The sequence below is a fragment of the Herpailurus yagouaroundi genome, unplaced genomic scaffold (genome assembly GCF_014898765.1).
Source record: "Herpailurus yagouaroundi ecotype Mexico unplaced genomic scaffold, PumYag 67793, whole genome shotgun sequence".
In the NCBI taxonomy this organism is placed as follows: domain Eukaryota; kingdom Metazoa; phylum Chordata; class Mammalia; order Carnivora; family Felidae; genus Herpailurus; species Herpailurus yagouaroundi.
In genome coordinates, this window is record NW_024420586.1 from 2809265 (window position 1) to 2823248 (window position 13984).

A 13984-nucleotide genomic window follows, 5' to 3' on the forward strand; every position below is an offset into this window, starting at 1 on the left:
AACTTCCAAGTGTCGACGTGGCCCGCGGTTCACTCCTGGGACCTCTTTTGTATCTGCTCTCACTTTCTGGGTGATTTCATGGAATGCCCCGGAGCTGTAAACACCATCTGCATGCTGCTAATCTCTGATTTATATCCCCAACACGGGCCTCACTCCCACACTCCAGACCTGCACATCCAACCGCCTGTATGACACCTCCGCTTCGCTGTGTGTTAGGTAACCCGTTATGTGGCCCAGAGTCTTTGCTATACACAACTGCACTCCAAGCTACTGCTGCGAACATCACCACCCCAGGTAATGGCAGCTCCAATGCCATATCCAGTCTGCCAGCAAGTCTTCCTGGCTCCACCTTCAAACTACATCCAGAATTCAAGGACTTCTCCTCGACCTTTCTCCCGAGCCCTAACTGCCACCACACTGACGCGAGCCCCCCCCCCCGTCATCCGTCCTGGGTTACCAGCACAGCCTCACGACTGGGCTCTCTGCCACCGTTCTTGCCCACCTGCGGCCCGTTCTCCACACAGCAGCCAGCAATCTTGTTAGAGCCCAAGTCCGAGCCATCATTCCTTCGTTGAAACCCTCCCCCCCATTTTACTCAGAGCAACACCGAAGTGCTTCCGAAGACCCACAAGGCCCCGCGCGGTCTGCCCTCTGCAAGTCTGGTCTCCTCTCCAGTCATCTTCCCCTTGTTCACTCGCCTCCTGGCATTTTCCCACTTCGAGGCCTCTGTGCCCTGTTCTGCTCACTCTACCTGTTTTTCTCCTTCCCGGGTATTGTGTGGCTCACTCTCTCATTTTCTGATTATTTTTTTTCTCAAAAGTCCCCTTCTCAGTAGACTTTGAGGAAAGCAGATTACCCTCCACAATGTGGGTGTCGTTGGTTTGTGAACTGGCCCCCGGATGAGGAGGGCAAGGAGAGACTGAGGAAAGAGGCAGGCCACTCTACATTTGGGTGGCAGGTTTAATAAGCAAGGGAACTTGTGAGGCTTGTCTTGGGCACCATGGGACAAGATCTCCACACCCCCTGCCAGAATGTTAAAAGTTTATATAGGGGCTCTAACAGGGTTCTGCCACGTATCCAGTCCAGATGGGCTCAGAAACACCTTACGCTCTCAAGGCTGTGTCCTTGAAACCGGTTCCTAGTGTGGGACCGGTAAGCCGAACAAACATTCCAAGGACAGGGGAGGGAGCCTCTGACTGCCCAGGTCCAGCTTAAGGGTCAACTGGCGGTTATGTCCTCTGGATGACCTCCCCCAACAGGGTGGGCCTCAGGCAATCAACTGAAGGCCTTAAGTGAAAAAGCCTGAGGTCCTCCCGGGAAAAGGAACGCGGCCTTCAGACCGCTTTTGGACTCAAAACTGCAACATCGACCCTTCCCTGGGACTCCAGCCTGCTGGCCTGCCCTGCGGATTTCAGACCTGCCAGCCCTACACTCTCGTGAGCCAGTTCCTTAAAATCTCCCATGCTTTCTGTCTCCATCCTGTTGGTTCTGTTTCTCTGGAGAACCGGGAAGGATACTGATTTTGGTTTCCTGGCCAACTTCTCTAGAGTTTCAGCACTCATCCCCTGACCTTTCGGTATCCCTTTCCCTGTTTTATGTTTTCTTCTTAGCATATCACTGTCTTAAAATACCACACGTTTTACTCATTTATCTTATCTATCGTTTGTAAATGACTAGGATGTGAACTATGTGTCGGTCAATCCGTTTGGGGACTCCAGAGGATCAAGGGTATATGATGAACATAGCAGTTACATTTTATCATATGTCTTCCACGTGGTGCTAAATCAGTATTTGCTAAATGAATAAGTGAATGAATCGATGTATGAATGACTGATTGAGTGGGTGGCTGATAGTGACGGGACCCCTGAAATGACACGCACCCAAGCCTATGCCGCTTTGAGCGGTTGGGCGACGTGACGGAATTCCCAGTGCCGTTGCCAGGCTCACGTGCCCTGCTGCCCCGAGACGAAGCATGTGACGACCCACTGTGACTCTAACGGCCCCACCGAGTCACACAGTACTCCCTTTTGAAAGGGAGTACTCCCCATCTGAAGAGGGAGGGGGGTATTCCCAGAAAAACGGTTGTTAAACCCTCCTTTCCTCTTTTTGGGGGGGGGCGGTTTTAGAATCTGCTTTTTACCTACTTGCGGCTCAGCTGAGGGGGGTGAGAGAAGCCCCCGGTGTTGGTTACTGGATACGCCGTCTGAGCAGGGCCCGTGCAGTTCCAACTCGTAAGCTTAACTGGCTGGGTTTATCCGGTGCGTATCCGTGCTCATCTGTGCTCCGTCACAGTTCTGAGCACAGACTCACCGACTTCATTCCCATAACAACCCTAAGTGATAAGAAACCATTATCATCTTCCTCGTCCCCAGTTCACAGGCAGGAAGCAACACGCCCAGAGCTTGTTGGAGGGCACACAACCACTACTGATAGGGGATTGAACCGAGGCGGTCCCAGGACCCCTGCTCTTAACCGTGACTCTGTGGGAAGAGGGTGTCATCTGTGTGTCACTGGCTGAGGAAACAGGTCTGTAAGGATCAGCGTGGGCGGAGGCGCTGAGGATCGTTGTTGTTTTGCACAGGACTGGACTAGAGAATAGTCAATTTGCCAACCAGGCAATTAACAGGGATTTGCCAAGCACCCACTGTGTGTTTGAAAGGAGTAGGCACAGGTCAAAGCAGTTTATGGGCTCCTTCTATGCACTAGATGCTGCTGAGAGTCACAAGCAGGTGAAACAAGGCCCCAGTGTCAAAGAGCTTCCACTCGAGTTAGGAAGACCCACATTCTTAATAGGCCGAGGCAGCACTGATGTCGGAGACGTGCTGACAAACAAAGCCTAGGGGCCACTTGTCCGTCACACGGTGAGTTCACAAGCGATTGAAGTGGTAGGCAGACGTGGCAGGATTTGGTCAGGGGCACAGGCCCGGGCCTGCCTCAGTCATGGAGGAAGGTTTTCGTAGAGCGAGTGCCGTGGACTGAAGCAAGAAAAGCAGCTGCGGCCAAAGTGAGGTCACTTAGGAATGATGGCCCTGGACTATGATCATTACTTCCAGTCCGGAGCCAGGAAGATCCTGAAGTTGTGGGGGGCTTATGTATTCCCCCCTTTTTGGAGGGCATCATGGAGTAACGGGAGGCCCACTGGACTAAGGGTCGGAATACCTTGTGGAAGCCAGAGCTTCGGTGCTTACTCATTATGCGATGTGGGGCAATTCTTTTGGCTTCGGCAAGCATCAATCTCTTCATCTGACACTTGGGGAGAATAATGTCAGCCACCTACCTGCTCACAGGACTTCATGAGGACCATGTGAGATAACGCTTGGGAAAACACATCATAATTCCAGACTTCTGTACTGCTTCCAGGGCATATTATTCTGTTGTAACCAGCACGAACTTGTCCGTAAACTGAAGGGTTTGAGCATGTCCCGTCTCTTTTTTTTCCACGTTCAGTTAAAATGGATTCAGGACCACATGGGTCAGGTGGCCCAGAAGTCCACCATCACGCTCTCTGGCTCCCCCTCGCCCCTGCAGGTGCCCCGAGAACATTGCGGGCCTCTCACTGCGCACGGAAGATCCCAGCTGACTGTCGCCTTGTGCTGGCATTGCTGCCGGGGTTCTTGCTGCCTCCCGGTGTCACAAGCAACACCAGTCCTGTATGGCTGCTGTTGGCCTCACTGCTGTGACGTTTACCGGGCCCGGCTTGGGGGTGTCGTCCTTCCTCAGTGATTGGCTCACCCCAGGGTACTCCGCTCGTGCCATATAGATTTCCATAGGCCACAGTTCTTAGCATCAGGTCCTCTCAGCCGCACAAGTTGGTCCCCTGCGGTGCCCTGATACCCGAGGCTGGCTCAGGTGTCTCTGCTTTGTGGCACTCACAGCTATTGGCCTTTATCTAGTCTTGGGGATGGCACTGGTGCCAAAGGGCTCCTCCAATGTCCCCAAAGACAACAGAGGGGCCATCGCTTCTCTCGGGGCTTTTAGATTGTCTTCTGCCTTATCCCCTGTTGCACCAGGCACTTTGTCTCCTTTGACCCTTTAAACACAAGAGACCAACTGCTCCATTTTCTGGATATCAGCAGTTAGTTTCCTCCAACAAGACTTGGCCTTTCAAAACATAGTAAACTTACTTATATCCTAGATTGCCCCCCCCCCCCCCCCCGGCTCGGTGTGAGCGTCCCTAAGGTGGCTAAGGTGACTAGCTGACTGAGTCCAAAACTCAAGTTTATTCTCTGGCAGAACATTGTGCTGTATGTGTGTCGTGTGTATTTTCCCTTCTAACTCTTCTCTTTCCTCCCTCCTTTGATACTTCTTCTGACATCCTGTGTTCTATGGGTTTTTCTGCTGCCTTTGTTACTATAACAAAAGCGGATGTCACTAAGAACCTGCTGTGAATTAGCCTCATGTGTTACCCCTTCCCTAAGACCAGTGACGTTTCCAAGTTTGGCTCCAAAGGGAGAAGCAATTTTCCACAAGGCTAGAGCTTAGGTTTTAAGCCTTCGTATGGTGTGCATTGAAAAAAAAAAAAAAACCAGCAGCTTTATTGAGATATAATTCATGCAGCATACAATTTACCCGTTCACAGTGTACAAGTCAATAGTTTTAAAACATATTCGGATGCGTGCAAGCATCACCAGTCAATTTTAGAACATGTAAATCACCTCACCAAGGACCCGTGTGTCCTCTGGTTATTGCCTACCGCCCATCCTTCCCAGCCCTAAGCAACAATTAAGCTTTCTGCCTCGATAGATTTGCCTGTTCTGGACATTTGATATAAATGCCATCATAGACTACGTGGCCCTTTGTGACTGGTGTCTTTCACTCATCGTAATGTTTTCACGGTTCACTCTCGTCGTAGTGGGTGTCAGTAGTTCGTTCCTTTTTATGGCCACATAATATTTCGCTGTGTAGATAGAGCACATTCATCTGCGGACAGATATCTGCGTTGTTTTCTCCCCTCTGGCTATTCTGAATTGTGCTGCTGTGACCATTTGTGTACAGGTTTTTGTGTAGATGTGTGTTTTCATCACACGGCATACATTTTAATCCTTTACATGAAGAGTTTTGTAAAGCGAACTCTGCCCAGCCCTACATTCGTGATCATACTGTGTGAGAAGCCATTTACCGTCTGCTTCAGGGCTCAGAGACTTCCCAGCACGACCGTGGATGTTTGCTTTCTCTTTGCTGTCAGGCTGTGGGCGAGTAGCTCCTAATTGCGGATCAATTTCTCTGCCTTTTGCGGTCCTCTTCCAGCTAACTTCCTGCTATTTTCTCTGAAGGTGGATAACAAAATTTGTCAGAATTAGGTACGAATAGAGCACTGAGAAATATTGAGCTGGATAAATCTTTGTTAAATGAATGAATACATGGTGTAAATAAATCCATGATCTCTCGGGTCCTCCTTTCATGGGCCGACAGGCGTGAACATTGCAACAGTAATTTCAGGGGCTCTGAGGCCCCTCTTGCCTCTGCCAGGGACAGTTGTGTTCCGGGGAGTGGAGGTTGCCAAGAAAGCAGCTTTCTGCAAAAGGAAGAGAAATTGTAAAAAACGAAAAAGGCAGTGTCGGGCTGGGAATCAGAGGCTGGGATTGTGCAGCCTGGCCAGTGGCTATCAGCGTGACCCCTGGAAGTCAACCACCTCTCTGCTTTTTTGGTTTTTCGTGAAGTAAGATTGCATTAATGGTTCTTAAGGTTTTTGTTTTGTTTTGCTTTGTCTTCGCTTCATAAAGTTCTTTGAAATGTGATGAAAGAAATGAACTTAGTAAAGCACCCCCCCTGCCCCCCGCAAATCTGTGTATGGTTTTCACGGACTCTCTATAACCCATCCCCAGCCCCCTGAAATTAAGACCCTAATGTCATGCCCCCAAGGATCACCAGGGTCACTTCCCATTTTGAGTGATGGAAATTTCAGAAATGTTAAATGTCTGATTTAAGATAAATTTGAAAGGTGTATAGTCATTCCCAGAGCCCTTAAATTGTATGACTTCAGGAAACTACTCAGAAACCCTGTCCTAGATAGAGTGTTTGATGTTTAAAATGTGAAGCACATTTCCCTACTGGGAGCCCAGTTACAGTTGTTAGCTCTTTGAGGTAATGTTTACGTGATAAAATGGAACGCACACCATATTTTTACACGGTAACTCTGTGATAAGCTAGTTGAACTATTGTGCCCGACAACCAAATGATTAAGTCACTTTTAGGGGCTTCTTTTTCAGACTGGAGAAAACTGAGTGAGAGACTTGAGGTGACTGAGTGGTTCTCAATCCCGCACACAGGCTTCTCTGTTCCTCGTCTATCCCTTGCGTTGTCCCTGGTCCTTTAAACTCAACCTTAACCTGCTAGTGAGCTCCTTTCCAGGTGCATGGCTCCAGTAGATTCTATGGTGCTGCCACCCCTGTGGTCCCAGATATGGCCTCACGGGTTTGGCCAACCAGTTGTTGCGGTTAAACTAATCGAATGGCACCAGTTGACCAATGGCACCACTCAGAGGGCCTTGACCTCAACTCGCGATGACACCTTCGGCCTGGGGACAGTGCTCCTCGAAAGCTCTCGTTTCCAAGGACTACCTGGAGAATCTGACTGACTCAAGGCAGAGTAAAGAAAGGAAATAGATCTAACACTTTCACTTCTCCATTCCAACCAGCAAATGGAAACCACAGCCCCTCTTCCAGACCGTAGGCCTGAAGACAAGAAAGCAAAGTAACAGCCAGGAAGTGAGCGCCCGTGACTGCAGCAGTTCTTCAGTAATAGGCGCTTCTTGGGACAACGTTAGAATGGAACGATGTGGAATTCAGTAGAAACGTACTCACATCCAGTGGGAGCCAGATGACTTCATCACAGCTGATGTTATTACAAAGAATATAAAAGGAATTAATGATTCACCACTTAGTGACTTGCCTCCCGGCCCCCCCCCCCCAACCTTTCCTTCAGCTTTACCAAGCCGGGTGTGGAGCCAAGTGCCACGTGAGTTTAGTAATGACTTTAAGCACCATTTACGCTGCTATCATGGCAATTTAAATTGTCACTTTCTATTAAAAGGTCTACCTCAGAATGGTTTTAAGTGAAAGCGTTCCACACTGACAGTGCAATTAAACAAGAAAAAAAAAACCCTTTCTTGGGATGTCAGTGCAAACGCATTTTAAATAGTGGTTCAGCCGTGCCTTGCTAATTTAAACTACAGTATTGCTTTCTATTAAAGAATAGAAACTGATTTAGGCTTTTTCCCTCCCTGCACTGTGTGACAGTTTGAATTGGCATCGTGTCCCAGTCAAAGCCCTGATGTGCCGATGGGGTCCCTGCGCCTAACGTGTGCCCCTCCCAAGGCAGGCATTAAACAGAAGTAATTTCCACATGTGATGGGGAAGCATCACCTTTCCCGGCATCAGCTTTTAAAATTGCCCTTTTTCTGATCTGGTGTGCCTTTTTCAAACTGTGGTCCACTTGCTCATCAGGGAGAGAATTGTGAATTCTTCTGGGGCCAGGAAGGGGGTGATGCGTGGGACTGCTTTATCAAGAAGACAACTTCCTGCTTCAAAAATGGACAATCAAGTCTAGAGAAAATTTAGTGGAAAAAGTAATTCTGAGTACAGGTGTGTGAGTTTTTCTCTTTCTGACTTCTGAGTTCAGATCTCGAGGTGGTTTATGCATTTCCCCAACCTCTTCTTCAATTCAGCTGAAGAAAGACAATTCAGGCGCTTTTGTCTTTGAATACATTTTAACACATAAACGATAACGGAGCACAAACGTTGAACGTGCCGGTACAAAATAACACATTTTCCCCACCTCATTGGTCTTCTGGACTCCCGTAGCCCCAATAGTCCATAATTCCCCGGCATTTGGCTTAGATAGATTCCAGCTATCAGAGAGAATAACACAATTACATTCTTAGGTGTTGGTGCCTTAAATTAGAAGTTGAAGAATATTTGAACAGCAGGAATGGCTGGCATTTTATTTTAATGGTCTTGAAGCGTTTCCAGCCTGTCTGAGAGTACCTTATGTCATGAGTAATAGTCTTGCTCTGAAGCACATTAGCCCTACCAGAAGTAAACGAGGCATAACATTTAAGTTGCTTCTGTTACATTCTCAATTGATATAGTTATTGCTCTGAAGGACACCGAGATAGCGTCTTGAGAAAAGTGTCCCGATGATGGTTATAGAGATGCAATTTTTTATGTCTACACAATTACATTTCTAACTTCACCACATTCCACACTTGACTGCCATGGAAAAGCTGATCGATGTAAACCCAGTCCTTACAAGAATAATACATAAGCTACCGGGATCGAAACTCATTTTTATTTTACAAATTAGGCAAACTTTCTTTCAGTTCCATTTTCTTCCTGTTAATGCAACAGACATTTGTATTTAACCTTGGGGTGACTGGAAACAGAAGAAATGGCCTGCTGATTTGGGGGCTAGAGGGAGGCAGGTAAGAGTCACCTCAAAAAGAAATATTACTTACTGAAAGGTGGAGGTGGAGGGATGGAGAAGAGAGAGCCAGAGAAACTTCTTTGGAATAATGCACATAGAAAAAGTGGGGAAATCTTTCAAGACCTGCAGAGGGCCTTAGGGCTGACACTCAAGGAGTAGTTAGGGACACAGTTGGAGTCACAGACCTTGGTTCCGGCCAGTTCTTTCTACCTCACCCACCTCCACCGCTGTCAACAACCAGATTCAAAGACCCCTGAGAGGAAGTTCTGGGTCTTACTCCTCTTTGTATCTCCAGCAGCGCCTGGCCCTGGGCCAGGAATGTGTCAGCATGCAACATCAACATAGCAGCTCTCAGTTGCCTTCTCTCTGTGTGTAAAAGGAGTTTCTGCCCCCCTCCTGTCTGGAGGATGAAATAGAGTTGGAATATTTAGGTGCTATGGGGAATATGGATAGAGATCTCAAATTTTAGCATCATTTTGTGGCCTTGCAGGGATAATTTCATGGACATTCTTACAACAGGGCCTTGAATGGCCTGCCAAAGGTGACCTGTGAAAAGAACCTTAGGTGTAAATTTAGGGAAGACAGAATAGTGGGTTTACTTCTGTCAGTGATGACAGGGCTACAGGCTGAGCCAAGGTACAGGGTGTGGACTTGCTACGGATCAAGGAACTCATGGCATTCCTAATTAGCGAGACTCCCAGATGCTGAGCAAAGAGCATTGAAATTAGAGGACAGTGGATGTCCATTGTCCCCGATCCCTTGGCCAGCTAAATCTCCTTCCCCCAAAGTCTTGTGTTCTCCCTCCCTAACCTAGGATTCCTTTCAGCTTTCCAGCAGCATTTGTCGGATGACATGTATAGGTTCTTTCCGGACCCTGGAAATGTAATGTATTGAAGGTAGGAGGCCCAAACTTACTTAAAATGGCGGCATTTCATTCGTGCATTTTCATCGCACGACTGTCACCACCGACGATTTGAGGACATTTTTGTCCCCCCACTGAAAGAAACCCCACCCATACTCTTTGGCGGTCACTTTCCAGTGCCCCTCCCCCAGCCCTGAGCAATCACTAACCTGCTCTCTTTCTCATAGATTTGCCCATGGTGGACATTTCGTGCATATGGAATGATACAAGGTATGACCTTCTATGTCTGGCTACTTTCACTTAGCATTATGTTTTCACACATTGTAGCATGATTAGTACTTCATTCCTTTTTATGGCTGAAGAATATTCCATTATGTGGATATACCACATTTTCTTCATTCATTCATTCATTCATTCATTATATAATGAATATTATGTATGCATTGAGTTGTGGCCCCCTTCCCCCACCATGACATGTTGACATCCTAACCCCCAGTACCTCACAATGTGGCCTTATGTGGAAACAGGGTCATGGCAGATGTAATTAGTTAAGATGAGGTCATAGTGGGGGCACCTGGGTGACTCAGTTGGTTGAGCGTCTGACTTCTGCTCAGGTCATGATCTCACGGTTCATGGGTTTGAGCTCCGTGTCAGGTTCTGTGCTGACAGCTTGGAGCCTGGAGCCTGCTTCGGAGTCTGTGTCTCCCACTCTGTCTGCCCCATCCCCACTCATGCTCTCTCTCTCTCTCTCTCTCTCTCTCTCTCAAAAATGAAAAAACACTAAAAAAAAAAAAAGATGAGGTCATACTGGAGTAGGATGGGCCCTTAATCCAATATGACTAGTGTCCTTATAAGCAGAGTAGGGACACACAGGCATGCCAAGGAGAATACCACGGGGAACAGAGGCAGAAGGGCAGTCATGCAATGGAAAGCCAAGGATCACCATGCCATCATCAGAAAATGGAAGAGGCAAGGAAGGATTCTCTTGTAGGGCCTCGGGAGGGAGCCTGGTCTTGCTACCCCTTGATTTCAGACTTTTAGCGTCCAGAACCAGGAGAGAATAAGTCCCTTTGTTTTAAGCCACGCAGTTTGTGGCACTTTGTTATGGAAGCCCTAGGAAGCTAATGCAGCGGGCATTTGGGTTGCTTCCACTTGAGATTCAGTTGTAATATTGTGTACATAATATGTACGAAAGGATGCTCTTGGGCCCATTTGAGCACATTGTCTAAGCTAATCCACACAGCAAGTTTGCGGGGCACATCTAAACCCTTCCATTTTTTCAATCAAAAAGCCGAGGCTCAGAGAAGATAGTAAGGGACCGAGCCAGGATTTAAATCCAGATTTTCTGACCCTAGTTTCTGCACTCAATAAACCAGAATGTCAAGCAAAGTATTTACAGCAGGAAATACAGCTATGCCAGATAGTACATCTGTCCTCAAGAAAGCTATCCTAGCAGTGACAATAGCTAGCATTTACTGAACATTTAAGTGCCAGGCATTGTGTTAAGAACTTTCCTCACATGAGGCAGACATTGCTAGTTGCCTACCCACTATTTTCTTATCAAAAGAAACTCAAGCTATCCGAGGTTGTAATCATACTGGCTGAAAGCTACATTTCCCAGGCTTTGTTGCAGGCAGTGGTGATCAAGTACCATAATTTTAGGCAATACAATCTATGTAGAAGTTGCTATGGATCTCCAATGTGGCAGAGACGGCCCTACCTCCAGAGATCCGTGCTCCCCGTCCATGGCACGGAGACGTTGCTGGGAAGAAGTGTTCATTCTGGGACTGTATTTTCTGGCTCCCTTTATATTCATGTGGACCCACATAACTGAAATCTGGCCAATCAAATGTGAACAAAAATCTAGTACCTCAGTCTAGACCTGACCCATAAACCTTTCTACACACTTCCCCACGCTCTGTCTTCCTTTGTCTGCTGGAGGGACATTCATGCCTACTATGACCCTGGAAGCCCTGTAGTCTAAATGGGTTCTTGCATGACTGGACTGAGCCAAGCTACATCCTATCCTTCACCCCTAGCCCCTACCCTCTGCTACCAACTGACCTTGGCAAGAGTGAGAAGTAAATATCTATCATGTCGATCCCTTGATCAGTGGCCTTTTTTTGTCACAGCACTTAGCCTGTGCTGACTTCGACATCTGGGAAAGTTTTTGTTCTCTTGATTCAATCACTACCCCTTCCTCCTTTTTGCTGTTAGGAATATGGACATGATGGCTCAGGCCACGGCAGCCATCTTGGGATCATGCAAGAAAGCTCACAGGAGCTGCAAAGACCTCAGCTTGGAAATCTGTGAGCCCCTTACCCAAGTCCCTATCCCTAAGCTTCCTAGTGAGTGGGGAAAAATGAATAGTCTGGTCTGCTGAAGCTACTATTTACTTATTTATTTTCCCATATAATTAATCAGGTATACAATATAATGCTGCAGACACTACTATTTAGTCAGGGCTTTTATTGTTTGCAGTCCAGTACAATCCCTAAGTGATACGATCCATTCATACAAGTAAACCTCACCCAACTCTTCAGAGGCAAGTGCTGTTACTCCTCCTATTTTACGATAAGGAATGAAATACTTTGTTGAGGACCACACAACTAGAAAATGGGCAGAAACCAGGGTTTGAATCCTTAGGCCACAAAGCTGGAATGTCGAGCAATATACCATGTGGCCTTTAAGGAAGACTTTTCCTCAATACGTCTCTTGTTCTATCTTGCATGACATTCTTCCATAAGACCTTAAACTCTTACACCCAAAGTCCACCACTTATGTTTTATTCAAATATATTGATGGGTCTGTTTCTATAGATTCGAGTGTCAGTGTTGAAAGACGATGCTTCATAAAAGGGAGCATAAGGACAGAGACACAGGCTGCTTTGTCAACGCAACATTTACGCAGAAATATATTATCATTTGGACTTGCCTTTTGAGCAATAAGGTAAGATTGATCCTATAACAAAAGACTCTCTCACTGGCTGAGTCATTAGGCTTGAACAAATAACTCAAAGGCAACAACTGAAAACAATCCACCAAGCTTTCATACTTTATATGCACGTGTTCTTCTCTTAACCTAATTCTCCTCTTAGAAACAACATGTCATGCTTTGATGCTTAAAATACTCTTTTCTTGATTGAAATCTCCTCTTTCTGTGGCATGAAAATGCTTCTCTTCTTCCCTTCCTTCTCCCCCATACTATGCCAGGAATTAAAGAACCAGCTCCAGAGGCAGCCTGCTTGTAAGGAGCTTGTGGAGAGACAGCCAGGAGGAGTTGAGGATGAGGGGGGCCCTGAAGACCACTTGAGGCCCAAAAGCCTGCGATTCCCCCTTTCCACCAGGAGCTGTCCCTGGAAACTCCCTAACCCCCTGGGGCATCTCAAGGCAACACCCGTGGCGGGAGCGCTTGCATATGGATTCCTATCTCATTGGCTACTGGCAACTGTCTGGGGTTGAGCACCTCACCCAGGCTGGGGCACCCAGAATCTCTCTCTCAGGAAATTCGGAGGTGCGATTCCATGAGCCTCGAGCTCCACCTGGGCACTAGGACAGGAGAGATGCACAAGCTCAGAAACCACGTGCGGCAGGTATGCCGAAAGCTGACCTGCAGAGAAACAACAAAGACGACATTGTGCAGAGAAAAGCAGGAGAGGGGGAAAGAGAGAGAGAGAAGAAAGAGAAGGAGAAATATCCGTAGCTTTCCAGGAATTTGTTTCCTGATCTTAGTCCCTTTCTGTCGCCAGTGCTTAGGCTCCATAAGGCAGGCCACAAGCCCTGTAATGGATTCGTGGTTTTGGTTAGGTTAGCTTAAGCTGGTTTCTGTACTTGCAACCAGAACCCTAATTGGTGCAAATTACAAGAATGACTTGAGTGATACTTGTGTTGACAAGAGCTAATGGCCAGAGTGGACACATTAAGTAAAAGCTGACATTCCTTTTCTCAGAAGCCGCAATCAAGTGTTAATCATGCTGAGGTACGTTGCTTCCGATACGTGTACTACCCAGTCCCTTCCTTCTCCTCTTTCCAATTGTTCATCGAATGGTTCCACAAATATCAGAAGTGTTCCCACTGTGTGCCAGGCATGGTGTATGGGGCTGGGCACACACTTGTGAATCAGAGAAAGTCCTTTTCCTCATGGAGCTTCAGTTCTAGTCAGGGGAGAGAGAAGACAGACCAACAGGTAAATAATTGCTAGCAAGGAAATACGTCAGATACTAAGACAGAGATAAAATCGGCAGGGAAGGCCTTTTTGAAGACGGTCCCTTAAAGGGTGACTGACAGGATACCGAGGCAGCCAGGCAAGGCACCAGAGAAAGGACAGATCCTGTTATGCTCCAGGAATGGGTAGAAACCAGCGTGCCTGGATCCAGTGAGGAGAGGGAGAGGGACCCATCTCATGGTGGGGACGCAGCAGCAGTGGCCAGATCCCATGGTGATGGTGAGGAGTCTGGATTTTACTCCACTTGAAATGAACAGCGCCTGAGAACGGCTTTCGGCAGACAAGTGGTTTGTACACCACCGTATGAAAACATTACTGTGGCTGCTGGAATGGCTTGAAGGGGTGAAAGCAGAGACAGAAGCTAACGTAGGTGGGAGGCCATGCAGTGCGGAGGTGGGACTGTGACGGTGGCTTGGTGTGATACTAGCAGGTAGCTGAGGGCGTGGCCATGGGTGTGGCTGGGGGGGGGGGGCG

At 47.5% G+C, this 13984-nt stretch overlaps 1 long non-coding RNA gene across 1 annotated transcript in view; it reads left to right on the forward strand.

The window, feature by feature from the left end:
* The first annotated feature begins 1228 nt into the window (after positions 1-1228).
* Positions 1229-13984, forward strand: part of LOC121025972 (uncharacterized) — a 140575-nt gene continuing 127819 nt past the window's right edge. Inside the window, exon 1 of the long non-coding RNA XR_005788215.1 lies at positions 1229-1436. This is a non-coding gene — a long non-coding RNA (uncharacterized LOC121025972). The remainder of the gene's footprint in view (positions 1437-13984) is intronic.